The 25,819-nt window shown below is 42.4% G+C and overlaps 1 protein-coding gene across 3 annotated transcripts in view; it reads right to left on the bottom strand.

Moving 5' to 3' along the window:
• ANXA4 (annexin A4) overlaps positions 1–25,585 on the bottom strand; it is a 78,995-nt gene extending 53,410 nt beyond the window's left edge. For 2 of the 3 annotated variants that reach the window (XM_064364206.1, XM_012433952.3), the window contains exon 1: positions 25,262–25,365. The gene's annotated coding sequence lies outside the window, so the exon portion shown is untranslated. Of the gene's footprint in view, positions 1–25,261; positions 25,366–25,561 lie in introns of those variants that run through there. The other variant, XM_021671065.2, reaches the window with a different exon arrangement.
• Positions 25,586–25,819: the final 234 nt, after the last annotated feature.

Below are 25,819 nucleotides of genomic sequence, written 5' to 3'. Positions count from 1 at the left end.
GTATAATTATGTAAATATTATTTATACATATATACACATACTTTTAATATGTGTATATACGTATATATTTATATAATATGCATAATATATGCAAAGTGTATATATATAAAGTGTGTGTGTATATGTGTATAATTAGGTGAAAAAGCAGATGACAATTCTAGAAGCTTTTAGGATAATGATAGAATAAAAACTTTAAATTGTTAACATTTCTTGCTGAGCTAAAACTTCCTTGTTCTTCATATCTTTTAACAAGCTGGATGCAAAAAACAAAACAACAACAAAAACCTTCCTCTTCCAGACTTATCTGACGGAAACTGGACCACATTTTGATGGGAAGACAGATGGCTAGTAGCCATTTCAAGAAAGCAGCACATTTCTAATTCCCACATGTCCTGCTCTGATTCACTCATACAGCCTTTTTGGTGGGAGAACAATGTGGCATGGCTCTGTAATACGTCTCTTTGGGCAGACACATAGTCAGAGTTGTGCCATCGCCAGCTAAAATGGACATAAAGATTCCACCCAAGCACATTCTGTGGCCCCCCCTTAAAACGGGGCCCAGCATCCTGTGTTTAGTGATTAGTGCAGGTAGGGAGGTCATGGCTGATCCAACCACAATAGCAAAGTTCCCAAAGTACAGCCTACTTCAGAGAATACTGATGCATCATCATGCCTTTGGGGTATCTGAATCCAGTGTTAAAACAGGTTAGATATAATGACTGCATCTGGTTATGTTTATTTTAGCACCAGCAATATTAAGACTATCCAGTATATACCTGTAGGGGGAGAAAGGAATGCCAAAAATAGCTCTTCTAGCTTTTGCTATGAACTGAAAACATTATAGGCATTCATTCAAAGCCTCAGATGTGGTTGGCACAGCTGCAACATGTTTTTTTCAGCCCTTGATGGCAGTTGCTTGTGCTTTTAGAGGCAGCACCTGCCAGGCTTAAAGGCACAACTCTTCTTCTGATCAGAGTTGATTTTCTCTATTTCAGCTCAAAATATGAAGTAAACATACATGAGAGAGTAATTCTAAGGCTAAAACGTAAGTATGCAAAGAAAATGGGAGTAGAAACACAGGAAAACTTCTTGCCGCCACCAGAAAGAGTGCATTTCAGCCAGATTGGATTGTTGGGGTAGAAAAGACTTTAGAGAGCATCCGACCCACCCCTCTACTTTATAGCTAGGAAACAGGCCAATCTGCAGGTGAGTGACGGTTTTGCTTCTGGGCAGTGTGTGTGGTAATAACATCACCCAAGGTCTGGAAGGTGCTGGCACTGTGGGCAACACAAGTTCACCCCAGGATGGGCGATCTATGCCATCCTTCTGATGAGAAAATAAGGAAAGGTCCAGATCTAACTATGGTGCAGCCAACTTCCTGGCCTAGTTGCTTATGTTGCATCATGGGCCATTCAGATAAACAGAAACTTCTCCTTCAATGACCACCCCTTCCTTCCTCCATAACAAAGTGGTTGGAGCCCTGGAGCACAACCACTTGGATTTATAATCCTCCTAAATATACCTTCTAACTGGGTGATTTGGGTCAAGGTACAGTCTCTTGTGCCTCAGTTTCCTCATTGGTAACATGGAGTTAATAACAATAGTTCCTTTATAGTACCACTGTAAAAGTTAATCAAGTTATTACATCATGTAAGTACTTAGAATGGTGTAGTCATTGTGTACTCAACAAATGTTAGCTATTCTTCTATTACCATTCTCTCCAAGTAATCTTTATCACATCTACAGTATACTAGCATTACCTGTATAGTGAGCTGTTTAAGGTTACCAAACCTACCCACATGAAAAACATCTGTGGTGTACAGAGTTCAGGCTTTCACACTTACCAACAAGTCAAACTAGATTCCTTTGCGGTTCTTTTGGTCACCAAGTCAGTAAGGTCTCTCTGTATGTCTGTCCTCTGACAAAAGCATTATCCAGTTGTATGAATTCTAAGGCAGCATCTTCCCTCCCCAGATTCTCATCCTGGGCCCCCACTTTACTGTTTCTAATTCTTAGCAGCGCCTTGTACATAGCAGGCCTGCAAGAAACGCTTGCTGATTAATTGAACTGGCTGCCCCTGAAACCGTAGGACTGACATTAATTGCCATGACTTGTTGGGCTTCCTGAAGTCCTCATTGTTAGAAGGGCCCTCTCCTGGCTTCCTCAGCCCTCCCCAGGATCTCCTCCTCTCTCTTTGTTTCTGAGCCCCATGGTACTCTCTGGCCAGCCATTAGCACAGTATTGAACTCCAGTCACACTGGGGTTTATTTTCCCTCCACATTTGATTTTAGACTAGGGTTTTGGATAAGCCTCAAAAGCATTATTCTGGGTAAATGAAGCCAAACAAAGTATTTATATGAAACTCTAGAACAAACAAAGCTAATATATAGTGCTGGAAAGTGCAAAGGTGGTTGTCTGGGGCCAGTGGTTAGGGCACTGGTGAGGCAGAAGGGATGCTAACTGTAGAGGAGTGTGAGGGAACATCAAGGAGCAAAGACAAGGTTCTTTACTTTGACTGGGGTAGTGTACCCAGATATACACATCTGCCAAAACTCACTGAACTCCACTCATACCCATTAGAATGGCTATTACTCAAAACAGAACAACAGAAAATAACAAATGTTGGTGAAGATGTGGAGCGACTTGAACCCTTGTACACTGTTGGTAAGAAGGTAAAATGGTGCAGCCACCATGAAAAATAGTACGCAGGTTCCTCAACAGATTAAAAATAGAATCACCATATGGCCCAACAATTCCACTTCTAGGTATACATATGCCCAAAAGAACAGGAAGCAGGAACTCAAAGAAATGTTTGCACATTCATGTTCACAGCAGCATTACTCACAATAGCCAAAAGTGGAAGCAACACAAGCGTCCCTCAACAGACAAATGGATAAACAAAATGTGGTGTCTCTGTGTGTGTGTGTATACACATACACACATTGGAATATATACAGTGGAATATTATTCAGCCTTACAGAGCAAGGAAATTCTGACACGTGCTCTAACACCAATAACCTAAGGACATTACACTAAGTGAAATAAGCCAGTTACAAAAGGATGAATACTACATGAATCCACTTATATGAGGTTGAGGTGGTCAAATTCATAGAGACAGAAAGCAGAATGCTCATGCTGGGAGAAGGGGAAGGGGGAGTTATAGTTTAATAGTACAGAGTTTCAGTTTTACAAGATGAAAAGAGTTCTGTGGATGAATATGGTGATGGTTGGGGAACAATGTGAATATGCTTAATGCCATTGAACTGTTACGTTTAAGAATGGTTAAGATGGTAAAATTTCATGTGTATTTCACCACAATTTTTAAAAGCTGATTTTAAATGTGAACGCCTTAAAAGAAATGACTCATCAAACTAACCACTTAAGATTGGTGCATTTTATGGTGGTATAAAACCTAAGTAAGAGGTCAAGTTCTCAACCTAAGTAAGAGGCTCACAGTAGCCTCTTGGGGAAGCACTCTGCTGTTATCCATCACTTAGCAAACTCCAAACCAGTGAAATCCAAAAATCCCTATGGTTTTTGCACAGCATCAGGAGTAAAATCATCTTCCTCAAGTATAACTGTTATTTAAAGCGAAAATGTGTCAAGCTTGGTTAGGGTTATATCACGTTTCCTGATCTGTTCTCAGAGTTATTTAAGAATCAAAATCCCTTAAGGAAACATGAAAGGTCACTTAGTTTCATGTTCATCTTTCAGAAACACCATTGGTAAACTATTACAGGTGAGTGTGAAACTAATACAGAAATCCTAACTGGTTGATCACACAGGAACCCCAAGACATTCATCACAAACTACTGGCATTGATCTCCAGTTCTTGTCTGTTCTGTCACCAGGGATTCTCATCTGTCCCATCTGCACTTAAGCTCCATCAGTTTCTCCTTATGGGTCACAAACTACAGGCCTCCATTTCCCAAGACCCAAATTCCAAGGTTGGCCAGTAATGTTGATATCTTTTGTTGTCTTAGCAATCCTAAGTCTTAAGATAAAAGAAGAAGACCTTGTCAGAAAAAGGCTAAGGCCAGGTACAGTGGCTCACGTCTGTAATCCCAGCACTTCGAGAGGCAGAAGCAGGCAGATCACCTGAGGTCAGGAGTTTGAGACCAGCCTGACCAACATGGTGAAACTCTGTCTCTACTAAAAATACAAAATTAGTTGGGGATGGTGGCACATGCCTATGATCCCAGCTACTCAGGAGGTTGAGGCAGGAGAATCGCGTGAGCCTGGGAGGCGGAGGTTCACTGAACCAAGATCGCACCTTGCATGCACTCCAGCCACTCCAGCCTGGACAACAAGAGCAAAACTCCATCTCAAAACAACAACAACAACAATAACAAAACAAAACAAAAACCAACATGAAGAACTCTGAACATAGCAGATGGTCTTTCCTTGAGAAATTAAAATCCACTCCATCTTTCTTTACCAACTCCTTTGATGCAAGAAGGGAACAGAACAGACTAGATCTAAAAGACAAAGTATGGGAGAAAAGCAAACACTTGTACACCATTGGTAGGAATAGAAATCAGTACAGCCATCATGGAAAACAGCATGGAGGTTCCTCAAAGAACTAAAAATAGAATTACCATATGAACTCACAATCTCACTTCTGGGTATTTCCCCAAAAGATTTGAAATTAGTATGCAGAAGACATATCCACACCCCCTTGTTCATTGCAGCACTATTCACAATAGCCAAGGCATGGAATCAACCTAAGTGTTCATCAACAGATGGAGGGATAAAGAACATGAGGTATATAGACATGGAGTGCTAGTCAGCCTTTGAAAAGGAAGAAGTTCTGTCATTTCCAACAACTTGGATGGACATGGAGAACATTATGCTAAGCGAAATAAGCCAGGCATGGAAAGACAAATGCTGCATGTTCCCACTTACATGTGGACTCTAAAACAAACAGACTCTGAGAAGCAGAGAGGAAAACGATGGTTACAGAGGCTGGAAGGTGGGGGAAATGGGGAGATGATAGTCAAAGGGTACAAAACCTCAATTAGAGAAGAGGAAAAGCTTTTTTTCTTTGAGATAATATAAACTGCACGGTGTAGCGAATATAGTAAATAATACACTGTATATTTCAAAACTTCTAAGAGTAAATTTCAAAGGTTCTCATCACAAAAAAAATAATTGAGGTAACAGATATGTTAATTAGTTTGATTTCATTATTCCACATTGTATTCATAAACCATAGCACTGCTCTGTAGCCCATAAATATATACAACTATAATTTGTCAATTTATAATTTAAAAATAAAATTTAAAAAAGTATGTCCTGTAGTCACTTAAGTATTTAAAAATTAAAAATAATATGTTTGTCATTTTAAAAAAGAAAATGAATAAAGCATAGGAGAGAAGGGATTTGCAGTGAGTCAGTGATAAAGCCAGACCGTCGTGCTGTTGGGCTCTATTTGCCTGAAATACAGGCATTATGCAGCCCAGAACTTTCTTTCTGGCTCTAAAAGCACAGCATCACCACCTCTATCTGCCCATGTGGGGAATAAACAAAAACCCTCTCTTTCCAGATGAATCGGAAAAGCAGCGTCGTTTTCCTGCACAGGTTTCCACTGGCTCCACCTCGGAGATCTGGAAGTGAGCAGAGTTAGCACTGCTGTCTCCAAAGGCTGACTGTTCTGGGGCCTCCCGTGCCCGCCCGCAGTCATCAAGTTCCAGCTCTGCGGGCAGCTCCTCCTCCCCTCGGATCAGCCACTCCCTCTCTGGGCAGGGGCAGGGTTCTGTCCCCAAATCTTTCCGAAATTCAAGCTGACTCTGGCAGAAGAGCACAAAAACAGAACTGTAAAATTCTTCCACAGGGGCTTTCTGATTCATGTGGGGAACTTGCTACTTCTGATGCAGAAGCCGCTCCCAGTTTCTCGTTCAGGATTTTCGTGAAGGCACAGGAAGAGAAGGGAGAAACTCATGACAAAACTGAACAGGCTAGGACGGCCATGGGATCATGTCAGAAGTTGGCAGGAACTGACCCGGACTTAAGGCAGATGGAGCTGGATGAAGAGTATGTGAGTGTGAGTGTGTGTAAGTGTGTGTGTGTTTATGAGACTGTAGGGAGATGGGTTCTCCCTCTCTACCAGCTCTGTCTGATGTAAGGATCTATCCAGAACACCCTATCCCAAGGTGGGGAGCTGTGAGGCAGGCCCATAACCGGCCCTCCTCACCCCAAACAGGCCAAGAGGTGTAGTGGCGGGAACCATGGTGGCAGAATAGATTCAAGGAGACACGATCTGTGAGAAGCACCCTGGCAGAAATCCATGCTAGGAGCTGTATTTTTAATATACATAGATACATATTTATTTATTTAGTTTTGCTCAGAGAACCAGACATTGGTAGAAAAAGAAGCAGAGAACAAAGGGAAAACCAGCTAGAAACTGGGAATCAGACCAGGCCCAGTACAATCCCACCTCTGCTATAAAGCAGATGCTAACACAAGAAGGTACACAGGGTGAGACAAAGGTGTTCAGTTCACCATGTCTTTTTTTTTTTTTTTTTTTCCTGGATGTGGTCTCACTCTGTTACCCAGGCTGGAGTGCAGTGGCACGATCATAGCTCAGTGCAGTCTCTAACTCTTTGGCTCCAGCGATTCACCACCTCAGCCTCCCAAGTAGCTGTTGCTACAGGCACGAGCCACCTGGCCTGGCTCCTCACCTTGTCTTTTGACAGACTTGTCTCTATACCCCAATATGGCAGCCACCAGCTACATGTTACTGAGCGACTGAAATGCAGCTAGAGAGACTGAGAAACTAAATTTTAAATTTTGTTTCATCTTAATTATATTTGAAATTTGTGTATAAAATATTTCCCCCTTACACACAGATTTATCGCTCTGGTAGGGCTACATTTTTTAGCCATTGCATGTGTAGGGCCTATGTCACGCACATGGCATCTTTTCTAGTGTTACACATAATCACTAATCTAGTTGGTGCCAACAGATTTATTCACTTTGATATTTTTCTAGGCACTGATCCAATATTTCAATGTGTTTATTTGAAGAAGTTTTACAAACAGCACAAGTTCTAGTGATTTTAATTGTAACATAATTAAATTATGTTCTAGTTAAAAAGTAGCTATGGACACATTTTAAAGGTTTTTTTTTTTATTTGAGACAGGGTCTTGCTCTGTCACAGATGGGGTCTCACCATGTTGCCCAGGCGGGTCTCGAACTCCTGGGCTCAAGGGATCCTCCCACCTCAGACTCCCAAAGTGCTGGGATTACAGGCGTGAGCCACTGCACCCAGCTACGTTTTAAGATTTAAAACAAAGGATGTTACTGATGTACAATTGAGTGGAGTAGCAGAAGCATCACGGCTGGCACAATAAAGAAAAAGAGATGGAATTGACAAGAGAGTTCATGAATTTACTTAACTTGGACAGATGCCATTTTAAAAGTGAGAGACTTTTCACTTCAAAGTCAAATTCTAAAAAAGATGAATCAGTTTTTTCAATGTGGATGTAAATATTAAAGGAAAATTATTTTAGGGTACTTGATTTAGTTATTGAAAAAATTTTGAAGTACGTTTGAAATAATTTGAGCATGTAAATTGATGTGAAAACTGAACATTTCATGAAATCTAAATACAGATCAAATATTTCTGATGAAAACTTTGCATTCAAATTTGGATGTGCTGTCATTTTAAAATACACACCAGACAGCTTTCTTTTCATACAACACAGTATGAAAAGAAGCCTGTAAAATATCTCATTAATAATTTTTATATTGATTACGTGTTGAAATAATACTTTGGATATATTGAGTAAAAAAATCTATATTATTAAAGTTATTTTTGCCTGTCTCTTTACTTTTTTGAATGTAATTACTAGATAATTCAGACTTACATTTGTGGCTTACTTTATATTTATTTATTTTTAAATTAATTAATTAATTAATTTAATAGACATGAGGTACCACTATGTTGCCCAGGCTGGCCTTGAACTCCTGAACTCAAGCTATCCTCCCACCTCGGCCTCCCAAAGTGGCTCACCAGTGTGAGTGACAACACCCAGCCTCATTTTGCATTTCTATTGCATAGCACTACTCTACACATACTTCATCTTATTTGATAATAAATGTTATAGCTAATGTTGATTGAACCCTTATTATGGTCAGATACTGTTCTGAACACTTTACACAAATGGTCAGACTATCTCTTTAAATCACACACACAAAACTTGTTTATTTATCTTCTCAGTGCCTTCATTTCCCCATTTGTTAAAAAAGAAAAAGAAAAACATAATTTCACCTATGTCAAAATGCTAGAGAAAAAGGGGAAAAAAACAAAATCCCAGAATATTTCAAGGAAGAGTCTCTCTCTGAAAATAATCCACTTAATTATTCAAAAGAAACACTTAGGAAACTATTAGGCATCCTCAATGTTTGCTAGCATAACATAGCATTCTAAACAGGGAAGAAGATTGGCTGGCACTAAAATATCAGTAAGTCTTTTGAGACTAAAGATTTTGGCTTAAATATTCCATATTCATCATATCAAGGCCAAGATTAATTTTCCATGACCATCCTTCTCCTTCCTCTCTCTATTTAATCAAGTGACAAGAGAGTTTAGATTTTTGAACCACATGTGTATTCAAAAATGACTTATCAATTCATATCTAAATATCACCATTTTCACTACCATTCGGTTTCAATAAAATTGCTTTTTCATAAAAACGGAAGCCTTCCTAAAAGAAATGAAAACTAACTGCAGAGGTCATAGAAAATGTAATACTAAGACCTCAAAAAAAAATCACAAAAAAGATAAAACAAAATACTAATTGTCTTTTTAATATTAATCTTTACTTAATTATGACTTTTAAAGATAATATATGTACACAGCAAAAAATTTATTGTTTTTTTTCTTTAGCCTTATGGTGGTAACAATGAAGTATGCATCCTGGACAGTCAGTGCTGGTTTTATTTGTCACTGTTAACCTCTCCTTCCCTTTAGCTGTTATTATTATTGTTTTTATTAAAGTTACCTGTGTGATCTGATAAACTTGTTTTCCAAACCCTGCAGAATCTAGATAGAGGTAGAATTTTTCACTGCAATGCTGAAAATAATGAATCTTCCCACACTTACAAATATAAATGATTAACTTTCATAGAATTTTAGAGACTGGAAAGCCTTTAGCAATAATCTATTTCCTCCTTTCATTTTCTTTTGTGGATTATTAAATCAACTTTAAACATTGTAAAGGACATTTTTTAAAGTAATGTAAACTTACCATTTACTTTGTTTGTTCCAGTCTTTCAGCACAGTTGTAATTACAGTATGTATATAATTTTGTGTTCTATTCTTCTACTTAATTTTCTATATTCTATACAATCACCATATTTATTATTTTACTATTTTACTATAGTCTTCCATTGAACTGATATAATATACTCAATGCCCCTACTATTGGATGTTCGATTTTTTATCTCAGAATTATAATCTTTTTTCTTTTCCTTTTTGAGACAGAGGTTGGAGTGCAGTGGTGCAGTCTCGGCTCACTGCAACATCCGCCTCCCAGGTTCAAGTGATTCTCCTGCCTCAGCCTCCCAAGTAGCTGGGATTACAGGTGCACGTCACCACATTCGGCTAATTTTTAGAATACTTTTAGTAGAGATGGGGTTTCACCATCTTGGCCAGACTGGTCTTGAACTCCTGTCTACACGTGATCTGCCTGCCTCAGCCTCCCAAAGTGCTGGGATTACAAACATGAGTCACCGTGCCTGGCCTATAATCTTTACAATTAGCTTTGTAGATATTTTCTTCTGTTGGCTTATTCCTTGTGATATCTGATAATTATGAACATTTCTAGTTGTCCTCCAAATTTATAAGGATATCCAAAGCACAGCCAGCCATAAACTAGCTTGCTTGATCAATTTATTTATTTTTAATTTAATATTTAGGTATAAAATTGAACCTTATTATTAACTTGCCTTTTATTTTTAATTTTTTTAAGAAACAGGGTCTTGCTCTGTCACTCAAGCTGGAGTACAGCAGCACAATCATAGCTCACTGCAGCCTGGAACTTCGGGGCACAAACAATCCTCCCATCTCAGCCTCTTGAGTAGCTGGGACTACAGGCATGCACCACCACTTCCAGCTAATTTTTAAATTTTTTTGCAGAGATAGAATCTCCCTATGTTGCCCAGCAGGCTGGTCTCAAGCTTCTGGCCTCAACCGATCCTCCTGCCTCAGACTCCCAAAGTGCTAGGCTTATAGGTGTGAGTCTCTGTGCTTGGTCTCTTTTTAAACTTAGTAACAGGGGTCAGGTACAGTAGCTCACACCTGTAATCCCAGCACTTTGGGAGGCCAAGACAGGCAGATCACTTGAGGCCAGGAGTTCAAGACCAGCCTGGCCAACATGGTGAAACCCCATCTCAACAAAAAAACACAAAAATTAGCCAGGCGTGGTGGTCCACACCTGTAATCCCAGCTATGCCAGAGGCTGAGGCACAAGAATCGCTTGAACCCAGGAAGCAGAGGTTGCAAATATTTGTTTTCACACTTTTACACTGGGATAGAGATAAAAAAGAATAATAAGACACCATATTGGGTAAGCTCTCCTGTATACTCAATCTCCCCTCTACAGCTGGGGAGGACAAATTGGACAGTACTTTCGGAGGGCAATTTGGGAATTAGAAAATTGTATGCACCATACAACAAGAATTCTACTTCTTGGGATTTATCTTTTAAAAAAATCAGAAAAATGGCTGAGCACAGTGGCTCACATTTGTAATCCCAGCACTTTGGGAGGCTGAGGCAGATGGATCACCTGAGGTCAGGGAGTTTAAGACTAGCCTGGCTAACATGGTGAAACCCTGTCTCTACTGAAAATACAAAAAAATTAGCCAGGCATGATGGTGCATACCTGTAGTCCCAGCTACTCAGGATGCTGAGGCAGGAAAATTGCTTGAACTTAGGAAGTGGAGGTTGCAGTGAGCCGAGATGGTCCACTGCATTCCAGCCTGGACAACAGAGCAAGACTCCATCTAAAAAAAAAATTAATTAATTAATTTAGTTAAGTAGTAGAAACACTGAATCTTTCTTTTTTTAAAAAACTTGTATTCTTCTTTGTAAGTTATTGGTGTGTATTTTTTGCCCATTTTTAGGATCTTGGCGTTTTACTGACAAACAAATTATGCCTATATTATAAATTTTAATATTTTGTATCAAAAGTTAATTCTAAGTATGTTTCCAATATTCTTCTTTTAGTTTTGAATAGTCAAAATTTGGGAGAAAAAATTTAAATTGTACCTGTTCATCTTTTCCTTTGTATTTCTCCTTATTATTATACTTTAATAGTTAGAAAAGTCTCTTTTTCAGTGAAATGTTGGTAACTGTTGAGGTGGATGATGAATAGTCACATAGTTGTTCATTTTACTATTCTCTGACTTGGGTGTATATTGGAAAATGTTCATAATAAAAAATTAGCGTTTTTTTTAACGCTAATCAAGGGAAACAGTGGAAGTGGAGAAGGAACAAATGAATCTCTGTAACTGGCTGTGATCAGTAATAAAAACTTTTTTAAAAAAGTATCTCTTCCTCATTGCTAGAATAATCATCTTATTTTATTTCTACTAGTTTTTCTCCCACCCCTTTCATTTTACAATCGAGGAAAGGCATGCATGAGGTTAAAAGTAACTAGCTAAGTGACTCATCTTCCCTCCCTACTTAAACTTAGCCACCACCCCTTCTTTTTTAGGCACAGCAAAAACATCCCAAGGCAGAGCTATTTGGAAAGGGCTACGATTCAGTTAAAGAAAGCTTGGCTGGCAGCTTCCACATGACTGGTGTTTTATTCCTACAAACTTACACCAATCCTAACCCATAAGGCTAGGGTTTCGCTCTGTTGCTCAAGCTGCTCTCCAAGGAAAGGACACCCGGATGTGTAGCCACTTCTTTGGTGTAAATCTTTGCACCCTGACCAATTTCTATTTACTAATGTGATGTCACTGAACTTGGGAGTAGATGGGCAGTAGCATACCGTTACATATTAATACTATTTTCACCACACAGACATAATAGACATAAATACCCTCGAGAGCATAGATAATGGCAAAAGGTAGCAAAAGAATTAGGAAATTATGAATTGTTTTAAATACAAATTACTTATAAATATTCATATTTCAATATAACTTATTTACTCATTAGTTCATATAATTTAATTTTAAATCATGGCTGGCTATATTGAACAATCAGCTTGCAAAACCTCTGAAAATTTAACAATCAGCTCTCAGGGGCTGATACAAGGACAATTTAGCACATCACTGGGAGATAGAAGAATAACAACAGCAAGATTTTTTTCAATCAAAATTTACCATTTTAACCATTAAAAACATATTTTTTTTGAGATAGGGTTTCACCATGTTGCCCAGGCTGGAATGCAGTGGTGTGATCTCAGCTCACTGCAGCCTTGACCTCCCTGGCTCAAATGATCCTCCTATTTCAGCCTTCCGAGTAGCTGAGACTAAAGGCACAGGCCGCCATGCCTGGCTAATTTTTGTAGAGACAGCGTCTCACCATGTTGTCTAGGCTGGTCTCCAACTCCTGAGCTCAAGTGATCTGCCAGCCTCGGCCTCCCAAAGTGCTGGGATTACAGGCATGAGCCATTGTGCCTGGCCTATTTTAACCATTTTAAAGTGTACAATTCAGTGGCATTGATACATTCACAATGAATTGCAACGATCACCACCATCCATTCCTAGAACTCTTCCATCATTCCCAGCAGAAACTCTGAACACGTGAAACGGTAACTCCCATTTCCCCCTCACCTCAGCCCCTGCTAACCTCTATTTCACTACGTGTCTCTATGAGTTTGACTATTCTAGGTACCTCATGTAAATGGAATCACATAACATTTATCTTTCTGTGTCTGGATTATTTCACTTAGCATAATGTTTTCAAGGTTTGTCCATGTTGTACCATGTATCAGAATTTCATTCCTTTTAAAATGAAAGCAGAATTTCAACATTTAGAGCCACCTGCAGTGTACAGACAATTAACCAGGCCTGGAGGGAAAATACATAGACCTCACTCCACCTTCTCACTTCCAAAGAACAAGCCCAGCCTAGAGTCACCAAAATACAGAAAGCTAGGTGAATCCCTTCTACACAAAATGCAGCCAGAAGGGAAGGCCCCAGGTCAGCCTTAGGAGAGAGCACAAAAGAACCTGGAAAGGATAGGATGTGTGTGGTACACATGGTTAAAATCCTATTATATCATCTTTTCAATACACCCAGATCAGTATCATTTGTTCTAAAAGTGTGATTTCCAGACCAACAGATCACCATCACCTGGGACCTTGTTCAAAATGCAATTCTTAGGCCCAACCTTGGATCTACAGAATCCTAAACTCTGGAAATGGGGTCCAGCAGTTTGGGCTTTAAGAAGCCTACAGGCCATGCATCGTAGCTCACACCTATAATCTCAGCTACTGGGAGGCTAAGGTGGGAGGACCCCTGAGCCCAGGAGTTTGAGGCTAGCCTGAGTAACATACCAAGACCCCCATCTCTAAAAAATAAAAATAAATAAATAAATCTGTAAAGTGCAAGAATCCCGCCAGGTGATTTGATACATTCTGAGGTTTGAGAACCCTGGTTCTATAGTAATAATTCCAGTCTCAAACTATTGATGTCTAAAAGGGTCCCCAAACCACCTCATGGGCATTTCATAAGTATAGATTGCCGATCATGACCTTGCATCAAGTATGAGGAAATGGGAAGGGGGATAAATTATGTCAATGGGGGAAGTTATAACACTTTAAAAATACTTGCATAAACATGACAGGAAATACTGTGTTTGCCAAAGATTATTTAAACAGTAGAGTTCTCAAAACCATCCACTGCAAACATGCATTACTCCTGGCAGGCCAGATCTGGTATTCTACGATGTCTGTGAAACTCCAAATTAAATTCCCTCCCCACAGATAGGTCCTAGCATAGGCTGTCATTCTAAGCCTGAAGATCATTCAGGCTTAGAATCCAGAACAAGAACCAAGTTCCAGTCCCTATTCTGCCCTCCAGATTTAACCCCACCTACAAGAGCTGGTTTATTCTGGCATCAAATTGGGATAGTACCAGGCATTGCAATACACAGACTGTTTTGCAAGAATCAGAAATAATGTCAACCTCCATTACACTCTCCTTCTTCCTTAGGAAAACCTTCTTTCTGTTTAGAGATTGGGTTTAGTAAACCAGGAAGGTGGGGCTACCCCAGGAGGAAATAATAAATGGTCCAAGGCAACCCTATTTGAACAGCCATGAATGGGTTAGGAGTGGCCATGTGACCCACTTCTGACCAATAAGAAATAAGGACAAACCTGCTAAGAGGCTTTGAGGTTCCTTCCTCCAGGCTAAGAAGACAGAGTCAGCCAGCCAAATTTCCCCTTTCTCCTGGCCCTGGATGTTGTCAGGACACGATGTTTGGAGCTATGGCTTCAAAAGGATTCTACTGAATATCAACCATATAGCATCTATATAGCTTTGTATCTGAGGAAAGTTCTCAATTCAAAAGTACACAAAAGCCACATGGGGAGCAATTAAAACATAGATTTTCAGTGAGGACCCTTGACTCTGGAGATCTTGGGTGGGTGCCAGAGACTTCATTTAATCAAGTTTAAATAAGCGACCCTGGCATTCTCCTCATAAGAATCAGTCCAGGCCCTGATTCTTATGCAAGTGGTTTTCAGACCTCAGTTCCAAAACTGCCACTCGCTGTGTGTGCAGGAATTCATAGTCCTTACTTAAAATTTATTTTGCTCCTATCATGTACTAGGCAGGGCAGGAGAAAGATGGAGGAGACATGATCTTGCTCTCAAGGAGCACGTAACCTCCTAAGAGAAACAGAACAGGTATATAACTAAGGACAAAGCAGCATGTGAGAACTATTACAAATTGCAGGGTAGAGGAAGATGGACAATGTCCCCCTAAGAAATTCAAAGAGCTCTCATGTGACTTAGGCTTTGAACAATAATGGGATTTCAATAGGGAAAGAATTTTCCAGGCAGAGAAAACAGTAAAAACAAAACTCCCGCTATGATTATGAACAGTAAGACCTATTTGGAAAAGAGTACTTAGTTTTGAGTTGAGTGGGAGTTTAAGGACACCATGAAGGGAGCAAGAGCTACAAAAGTAATTTTCAAAACTGGATCATTGTTGTGGCAGGCCAGACCTAGAGGGTGGACTCAATTTTTCGGGCCATGGGAAATTGTCCATTCATTCTGCACACTTCTAGCGAGGGCCGACTATGTGCTCAGCAGCACTGTGCTAGCCAGAGGGGGCTGCATGGTCCCTGCCCTCAGTGGAGCTCAAAGCTGAAGCAAGGAGGGAGGCAGGCATGTGATCAGACATAATAAGGTGCGAACATTCCCATGCTGGGGAAATCACAGAAAGAGTCAGGAGTGTGTGGGAGAGGCCCCTGACCCAGATTTGTCAATCAGGGAAGGAGACCATGTCTAAGATGAACATTGGAGGTTTGGACAGGGTAAGCAGGGAAGCAAGGAGTCATGTTTCTCCAAGGCTGAATCACTGCCTTGATTTCCTTCCTGGTACCTAGCATTTTCATTTTATCTGAAAATATTTATCGCATAACTTTGCTAGGCACTGGAGCAGATGCAAAGGGAGGGAGGGAGATTTATATTACAGGTCAGCAGTTCCTTATATGGGATCCTTAGACCCTCTAGGACCTGTCCCACAATACTTATCTGCCCTGTCTCCCATATACCCACAGAATGGCCTTCGTTTCTAAGGGATCTCCATCTCCACCTCTGGGACTTGCCTGCTGTAACAGACATGCCATTCCTTCAGTGTGCTTTGGTCTGGCTTTCTCATCTCCATGACTGTGCATAAACCCTTCTTCTCCAACCCTGGCTCAATATAAAGCTTCTCCTCCAGGAAGCCTTCTCTGACCACTAATGATAGAGTCAGGTGCACCTCTTCTGTTAGTCCATGGCAGTCTGCACATATGTATCAAGTTATTATACTAATCACACAGTCCTATGATTTTTGAATTATTGATTTACTTATCTCCCTAAGACTGGATCTGTGTGTTTCATCCTTGAATCTCTAGTGCCTGTCACATTATATATGTAATAAATAAATACACCTTTGCCCATTTGGCAGAGGCCATAGACCTCCTGTCTAGCTCTAGAAGACCCTACCCCAAGATTCTGAGCTGCCTCCCCTGCCTTTAGATGCTGCCCTAAGTCTTGCTCCCACAGGGATGGGCCACAAGAGTCATGATGCAGCACATCATCCTGGTTCAGCCTCTGCTCTCCACTCCTCACCTGGATCCCCTGGATACTCAGAATGACCTAGATCAATACCAAGTTCATCTTGGACAAGTGATTTGGACTTGTCACTGCTTAATCTCCCAGCCCTGTCTTTTTCAGCTGATTCCCCTACTTTGTTTTTGTTGTTGTCGTTTGTTTGTTTTGAGACAGGGTCTCACTCTGTCACCCAGGTTGGAGTTCAGTGGCATGATCTTGGCTCAGTGCAACTTCTGCCTCCTGGGCCCAAGTGATTCTCCCACCTCAGCCTCCCCAGTAGCTGAGACTACAGGAGTGTGCCACCATGCCTGGCCTATTTTTTTATATTTTTGGTAGAGAAAGGATTTCGCCCAGGCTGGTCTCAAACCCCTGAGCTCAGGCAATCTACCTGTCTTAGCCTGGGATTACAGGCATAAGCCACTGCGCCTGGCCTGATTCCCTCACTTTTAACCTATTATGTAGAGTGGTAAAGCATAGGATTTACAGTCATACTGACAAGTTCAAATCCTGGCTGTACCACTCGTCAGCATGCAACTTTGAGCAAATTACTCAACTCCTTTGTGCCTTAGTTTCCTCATGTTACATTGGCAATGATAATACTAGTACTCACCTAATATGGGTGAAAATTTAATAAAATATCATACCAGGTGTCTGGCACAGGATCAGGCTCATAGAAGACACTTGGTGAACATTAGCTATCAATGTCTCCAGCATAGAGGCAGATCCCTCACAGACTAAGACATCGTCTGGCTGAAGATAGGTGTTTAGGCTCCAAAACCAAGGTCAGGCCCCTCAGTTCCCATGACCACTGATATCACTGGAAGAACTTTATCTGACAAAGGGCCCTGTCCCAGCAGGTCTACCTAGTCTACAGGCCCTGACTTATCCCATCGACCTCCTCTCTCTGCTTCTGTAGCTAAACTCACACAGGAACCAATCAGACCATTTAAAAACAGAGCCAGGCCAGGTGCCGTGGCTCATGCTTGTCATCCCAGCACTTTGGGAGCCTGAAGCAGACAGATGGCTTGACTCCAGGAGTTTGAAACCAGCCTGGGAAATGTGGTGAAACTCTGTCTCTACAAAAAAATTAGCTGGGCATGGCAATGTGTGTGCCTGTAGTTCCAGCCACCTGGGAGGCTAAGGTGGAAGGGTCACCTGCACCCAGGAGTTTGAGGCTGCAGTGAGCCATGGTTTTGCCACTGCACTCCAGCCAGGGTGACAGAGTGAGACCCTGCCTTAGAAAAACAAAAAGAAAACAAAACCAAAAACAGAGCTTTCTCCACCATCCAACTAGAGGCATTTTCCATTCTCTTTGGAACCAGCTACCCGAGTGAAACATATGGCAAGAATGAGCGGCGGCTGCTTCATCTCACTGGAAACTGATGCATAATTGCATGTTAGTTCTTTGTACACATATGATCAAATATATGATCAAATTTTAATTTTGAGGTTGGAAAATTTGATAATTATACATTCCTCATTTCTATTTAATTCTCCCTTTTCACAAACAATGTTAAATGGGCAGGCGATATCTGTAACTCTCTATTTAAAAAAATTAACAGGTAATACATAAACATAATAAAAACTTTAAGTAGCATGAAAAAGTACATAACAATAAGTCTGTAAGACTTTCTGTCCCCGTCTTTCCAGGCAACCACTCTTACAATTTTCCTGTGTATCCTCCTAGAAGTATTCAGTGCACTAATAAGCATATAAGAATATAGAAAGTGTCCATCATTTTTATATACCAAAATGATAGCATACCACACAAAGCTGTACTTTACTTCTTAAAAAATATCTTCGCTATCATTCTATATCAGTTCCCATCAACCTGCACCACTTTTTAACAGCTGCATAGTATTACATTACATAGATGTTCCACAATTTAACCAGATCTTTACTGATATTTAGGTTTTTCCCAATATTCTGCTACTACAAACAAGGCTGCAACATATATGTCTGCTGGGGCTCAGAAACCAATATCCCAAAATCTGGTGCTTTGACATGCTGAACCAAAGACATCCCCTCTCCTGCTTCCTGTCTCTCAATCCTCTGTCTCTCCTAACGTTGTTCTCTGAAGCTCCCTTATCTGCCTAAAGTCTGGACCTGCCAAAAAAGGAAAGAATTATCCCTGGTTCCTTCCCTGAGTTTTCATTAACTGAATTCATATTGTAGTAGGAAAGACAAAAGTCTGTCAACACACCTGGAGAGACTTTCATCACACACCATTGTCTGTTCTGCCCGCCCAAGAGGCTCTGTCCCAGGCCATTGTATGTTCTTCAAGCCAATTGAATTCCCCCAAACATCAGCTGCTACCTCCCTAAAATCATCCACACTTCCCAACTCCCTTTCCTCTAAGAAGTAGCGTGTAGGCCAGGCACAGTGGTGCACATGTGTAATCCCAGCACTTGGGGAGGCTGAGGCAGGTAGATCGCTTGAGTCCAGGAGTTGGAAACCAGCCTGGGCAACATGGCAAAACCTCATCTCTACAAAAAATACAGAAAATTAGCCAGGTGTGGTGGCATGCACCTATAGTCCCAGCTATCCAGGAGGGTGGGGTGGGAGGATCCCCTGAGTTCAGGAGGTTGAGGCTGCAGTGAGCCATGACAATGCCACTGTATTTCCCCCATGTATAATATGGGGGAGAATGAATATTCCCCCATAATATGTGTATTAATATAAATTTAATGTAAAATTAATAACATAAATTAATATAATTTATGTAATATAATGTAAAATTAACATAATCTATATTGTTATAATCTTTATAATTAATACATTAATATAATGTAAAATTAATATTCCCCCATAATATATATATCTTCCCCCATATATGCCTTTTTTCTAATTTCCTCCTTTTGTGAGTTGATTTTTTGGCAAACCTTCAGAGGGCAAAGGGGATCCTATCCCTTGTCCCCTACAGTAATTTTGTACAATATGTTTAAATTATTTTGGGCCAGTGGTTCGTGCCTGCAATCCCAGCACTTTGGGAGACCAAGGCAGGAAGATCACCCAGGTGTCTGAGACCAGCCTGGCAACATAGCGAGACCCTATCTGTATAAACATTTAAAAAATAACAATAATAAGCTAGGCATGCTTGTAGTCCCAGCTACTCAAGAGGCCGAGGTGGAAGGATTGCTTAAACCTAGGATTTTGTGGGTACGGTGAGCCATGATTACACCAGTGCACTCCAGCGTGGACAACAAAGCAAGACCCCCTTTCTAAAAATTAAAAAAGCAATAATTTTGTTCATGAAACGAAGTTTTGACAGCAACTTATGACACGAGATCAGGTGTGAAATTTCCACTTGCAGTGTCATGTTGGCACTCAAAGAGTTTCTGATTTTGGATTTTCAGACTGTGGATACTCAACCTGTATCCATGACTGAGTTTAGAAGTTTGTCTATAAACTCCTTGAAATTGTATGAAAAATGTTAAGTATGTATTTATTTTTCTCAAGAAAGGATCCATGGCTTTAGTCAGATTCTTCTAGGGGTTTGTGACTCTAAGGAGGATGAGAACCACTGAGTCAACGGGTGCTTGCACAGCATCAAAAAGTAGCAACAGCAGAAGCTGAAGTTGGGTAAGACTCAGAAAATGTTTTACTGAGTCCCCTGTAGAGGAGGAGTAAGGGAGAAGATGCTAGGGGCTGATTATGGCACCGGCTTATAGCTCTAAAGGACCTTCTCCAGGGAAGATGGTTCAATCACATGTAAATCAGAACTTGTTCCCAGTAATCATAGGGCCCCCTATATTAGGTTCTGTTAATGATTTAACATGCTACCTCTCTAAGGGGGTGAGTGACTAAACCCACAGGAATGAATCCTCAGTGACTGGGTAGGGAGGTCTCTTGATGACTTGACAAAATTGGGGTGGAGGTGGGTGTGGAGGGCTTCCAGCTCTGTTACATGTCGAGCTGCTTGTACTGTGTGTTGCTTCTAGGCCTAAAGGGTTAATTATTTTGTGGGGAGGAGGAGGAAAATGAAAGGTTTTTTTTTTTGTTTTTTCAGATAGCGTCTTGCTGTCACTCAGGCTGGAGTGTAGTAGTGCAATCTTGGCTCACTGCAACCTTTGCCTCCTGGGGTCCAGTGATCCTTCCACTTCAGCCTCCCATATAACTGGGACTATAGGAGTGCACCACCATCCCTGGCTAATTTTTATAGCTTTTTTCTTTGTTTGTTTTTGGTAGAGACAGAATTCACCATGTTGCCAAGGCCGTGAAAGGTCTATTCCATAGTAATTTAAAGTCTGACACTGAGCAGCAATTTATTTCTGGTGTTGATTGTGGATATAACATTCACTATGCTTTTTTATGTCAAGCAGTGGTGGACCAAGAAGCAGTAAGGTAATTTACCGACCTCAAACAACTCGAAACTTTAAAAAGAATTCTCCAAAGGTGGTGGTTCAGGTTTCCATAGTAAAAACTCTTAGTCCAGTTCAAACAAAACCAAACATTAATAAATTACTCCCAATAAAACCAACAACAGGCCTTAGATAGAAATCCTAAATTCCTCAGGGAACTAATGTAGTAATCCATCTCAGTTCAATTAAGTTAAACAACAAACAAAAAAACTATTAGTTGGAGCTCCATATTGGTCCAGAGGTGTTAGCACTGTAAGACTATGTGGTAAGTTTGGAGGGGGGGAAACCTGTTAATCAAATCACAAGGGAGATGTTATTGGTATAATAAAGAACTATCCTTGGCTGGGATATCCTTGGCTCAATCCTGTAATCCCAGCACTTTGGGAGGCCGAGGCAGGCAGATCACAAGGTCAGGAGTTCGAGACCAGTCTGGCAAACATGGTGAAACCCCGTCTCCACTAAAAATACAAAAATTAGCTGGGCATGGTGGTGTGTACCTGTAATCCCAGCTACTAAGGAGGCTGAGGCAGGAGAATCACCAGGAGGCGGAGGTTGCAGTAAGCCAAGATCACACCACTGCACTCCAGCCTGGATGACAGAGCAAGATTCTATCTCAAAAAATAAGAACTATCCTTGAGAAGGGAAGGTTTTGGCCAGGCATGGTGGCTCACGCCTGTAATCCCAGCACTTTGGGAGGCCGAGGTGAGTGGATCACTTGAGGCCAGGAGTTCGAGACCAGCTTGGCCAACATGGTGAAACCCCGTCTCTTTAAAAAAATAAATAAATAAAAATAAAAAGAGAAGTTTTTAGCATTTACCACATTATCAAGAGTTTGTACATAATGACCAAAACCTAAGTTTCCTTTAGAAGGCGATATGTTTTTATTAATGTTTTATTCCGTTTACAAAGTATGCACATATTCATATAAGTGTTTCTAAAGCATAGTTTCTCAGCCAGCCATGGTGGCTCACAGTTGTAATCCCAGAACTTTGGGAGGCTGAAGTGAGCAGATAGCCTGAGGTCAGGAGATCGAGACCAGTCTGGCCAACATAGTGAAACCCCATCTCTACAAAAAACAGAAAAATTAGCTGGGTGTGGTGGCACGTGTCTGTAGTCCCAGGTACTCAAGAGGCTGAGGCAGGAGAATCACTTGAACCCAGGAGGCAGAGTTTGCAATGAGCTCAGATTGTACCACTGTACTCTAGTCTGGGTGACAGAGAGAGACTTTGTCTCAAAAATAAATAAATAAATAAATAAATAAAAATAAAGCATAGTTTCTTAAAGTGAGACCCAAATCACAATCATCCAGAGAGCTGCTTTAATAAGCAGAATCTGCATGTTGTACAAGCTTCCTGGGTGATTTTGATGCACTCTGAAGTTTGGTAACTATAGCTTTAGAAGTTATCTGAGATTAACCTGCTAACCCTTCCCAGCTCCATCAGAAAAGGTCTGTGAACCTCTGCCTAGACACCTCTGGTTTGAGAGCTCTCGCCAACATCAAGGCCTGCCCAGCCTATGGGTTTTAAAAGCCATTTCCTCAAATTCGACCAGAGCCCACCACCCAGCTCTGCCAAACACCTCAAAGAGTGAGTTTATTACCCTGTCCACATGTCAAACACCTCTAGCACTTGGGGCTGCTGGCTAGCATGCACCCCCACACTCACCACAAACTTCTTTTATTCTCTTTTTATTTAGGGATAGGATCTCACTTTATCACCCAGGCTGCAGTGCAGTGGTACAACCAGAGCTCACTGCAGTCTCAAACTACTGGGCTCAAGGGATCCTCCCGCCTCAGCCGCCCAAGTAGCTGGGAGGACAGGTGTGGTTCCTTTCCAGTTGAAACAGTTCTAGTTCATTCAACCTCATTTCACATCAGCTTGACAAAAAGAAAGTAAGAAAAGGAAACATTTGTTCAAGATTTAGTTAACAATCTACAAAGCTACAATTCCAAATCACTACGAACCAAGCACTGATGAGTCATGGTAGGGCGGAGAACAGGCTTTGGTATCCTGGCAGCTGGATTTAAGCTTCAGTTCACAAGTGGTCTGAACTTGACCAAAGACCATGACATGGAACCTTGGGATCCTCAGCTGTAAACCAATGTTAATAACCCCATTGCAGGTTGAAGTGAAGATTAGATAAGACAGCCTAGGATGAGTGTTATTCAAAGTTGCTCCAGGGAGGACATTGCAGTGTCTATCAAACTGTCTCCGTAAGTAGCCCTAATTGCAGTGAAAACAAACCCCCAAGGGCTAGGTTTGAACCAAACTGCAGCCCAAATCCCAAGCAAAACATTTTCGAGGTTTCTTGTTTTACATTTAAAAGGTATATAATTTTTGGATTCTACTTCAAAATATATCTGTGATTGTTTTAGTATAAAAAGTGTTTTTGATCTCAAATATTTGGGTAAAATTGACACCCAATGAAAATCTCCTCCTCTTGTTGTTTGTCTGCTTGTTTGTTTGTTTGTTTTTGAGACAGGGTCTCTCACTCTGTCACCGAGGCTGGAGTGCAGTGGTGTGATCATAACTCACTGCAGTCTTGAACTCCTGGGCTCAAGGCTTGATCCTCCCTCCCCAGCGTCCCAAGTAGCTGAGACTACAGGTGGGCGTCACCATGCCCAGCTAATTTTTAAACTTTTTGTAGAGACGGGGTCTTGCGATGTTGCCCAGGCTTCCCCCGCTCCCTTGTTTATTCTGGAGCTTCAAGTACTCCCTGGCACACTGCCCACCATCCCCAGTGCCTGCCACTCATCTTGATCTCCCTTGGAGAAAAGTGGGCTTAGTCTCCAAGCAGATAATAAGTGAGCTCAGGAAAACAAATGAGTGGCTGGATATAAACAAAGAAATGTGCCACTGGACATGAGCCTGAGGATGACAAGGAGGCTTACCCTTTAAACACTGAGGGCTGGAGTGGTACATGGCTTGGCTGTGTGGGTTGCTCTCTAAATTGCTTGCAGAGAAAAATTATCCCTAACCAAATGGAAGAACATCTAGGAAGAAAATTCACAGAAGCCCTTGATCCAGTAGTTGTGTGTCTGTGCCTGTCTATGTGTGGGTGGGGGTGGGGGTGTACTTGTGTGTATATCCCCAATCAACAGAAATCTGACCTGAGCAGAATGAGGATGGCCTTGGCCTGATAGGGCTTTGGGGAGTCAGCAGCTCTTGAGTGGCTGGGGTTATTCATTTTCTTATTCCTGTCCACTTCTTTTCCTATTTGCTCTTCCACCTGTGTCTGAGAATCCCCTGGCAACTAAAAAGCTAGGGTTTGGCCACTGGGCACGGTGGCTCATGCCTATAGTTCCAGCATTTTGGGAGGCAGAGGTGGGTGGATCACCTGAGGCCAGGAGTTCAAGACCAGCCTGACCCCTTCTCTAATAAAAATATAAAAATTAGCCAGACATGGTGGTGCCCACACCCATAGTCTCAGCTACTTGGGAGGCTGAGGCAGGAGAATCTCTTGAACCCAGAAGGCAGATGTTGCAGTGAGCAGAGATCACACCACTACACTCCAGCCTGGGCTACAGAGCAAGACTCTATCTCAGGAAAAAAAAAAAAAAAAAAAAAGCTAGAGTTTGGTTATCAATAGAGTCACCAGTTATCTCCTGAATAGATAAGACTATAAGTAGGAGGTCAGCCTGTAGTCCCAGCTACTCAGGAGGTTGAGGTGGGTGAAACACCTGAGCCTGGGAGGCAGAGGTTGCAGTGATCTGTGATCGAGCCACTGCACTCCATCCAGCCTGGGCTACAGGAGTGAGACCTTGTCTCAAAACAAAACAAAACAAACAATTAAAGGGCAAACAGTAGCGAATGGAAGGGAGTTGTGGGGTGTCCTGGGCTGGTGGGCAGGGGAATGGATAACTTGGAGGACACCCTATCCATCCTTCCCACTGTCAGCGGGAGGGAGCAGATGCCCAATTCCATGAAAAGCACGAGTTATGCAGGGCCCACTATGCTCTATCAGCTCAGAAGACTGGCATCGACCCGGCGGGGCAGGGGGCACTTCAGCTGGCAAATCGTTGAGAAGCAATCCTCTTTGTACCCAAAGTCTCAAGCTGGTATTGTGAGACTGTGCCATTGGCCAACTCAAGTCATGGGCCTGATAATAATCAGACTCTGATGTGCCGGGCACTGTGCTGAGGGCATTAGACACATGATAAGGTTAGAAAGTGGTAAGGATCTAGGAGAAAGGAGTAAGTTTCTTAAACGGAGGAAAGAAAGAATTAAAAAGTAAACTATAAGAGGTGTTAGATAGAGTTAGCTACAAGCAAGATGATCTCGGTCCTTTCTTTTTCATGCCCAGGCGCAGCACTTGTACTGAATAAATAACTGCTGTGGTCTCTGAACCGCGTCCTGAGCTGTGTAAGCGGCCCTGGATGTCCTGGATGGTGCCGGTGGTTAAGCGCCGCGCTCGCCTCCCTCTCGCCCACCCAGAGCGAGTCCCGGGCCCGCTGGCTCCCTCCTCCCTGTGGCGGCCTGGGCTGGCCCGCAAACCGGCGACAGGCACCCCGTCTCGGGCGCGGCGCGGAGCCGGGCATCCCCGCGAGATGCTCCCGGGCCGCCCATCCCCTTCCCCGAGCCCAGGAGCCCCGGCCCAGAGCCCCTTTATCCCTCGTACCGAGACCAGGCTGCGCTCCTCCAATGCGGCTGCGGAGGTCACACCCTGCTCAGGGTAGACAGCTGGTCTTATCCTGGACGGATCCGCCCCACTTTGGGGTGGAGACTGAGCTCGAGTTCCTGGTTGTTCCTCTGCCCACGAGACCGGAAAATCCCTCTCTAGGTGAAGCGTACCTGGGGCCCCGGGCAGGGACAGCCGCGCCTGGAGCCCTGCGAGGGGCGGGCCTCGACCCCCAGCGGGTCCGCCCTCCGCTTGTGCCCGCGCCCCAGGCCCGCCCAGTCCCCGGCCTCGACCCCCTACCGGAATCGGACGGTTCCCTCTGTCCCGCCAGCGCCGCTCCTGACGCCTCAGGGTGGGAGCAGTTGGGCTCTCTGGGTCCCGGTTTCCCGGGCGCCCCATACCCTCGGGGGGCCGAGCCCGGGGCACCTCGCCAGCTCCTCCTTGCGCCGGCCACGCCCAGCGCCGCGCCGAGCCCGAGTCCCGCCGCGAATCCGCGCTTCCCCCCACCTCGGGAAACCGCTTCTCTCTCAGCGGCACGCTGCGTCCCAGCCCGTGGCC

This window comes from Aotus nancymaae, unplaced genomic scaffold, assembly GCF_030222135.1.
Source record: "Aotus nancymaae isolate 86718 unplaced genomic scaffold, 86718_ANA_hifiasm-v0.15.2.pri h1tg000057l, whole genome shotgun sequence".
Classification (NCBI taxonomy): Eukaryota; Metazoa; Chordata; class Mammalia; order Primates; family Aotidae; genus Aotus; species Aotus nancymaae.
Note: the sequence above shows the minus strand (reverse complement) of the source record. Positions and strands in the feature narration are given on the sequence as shown.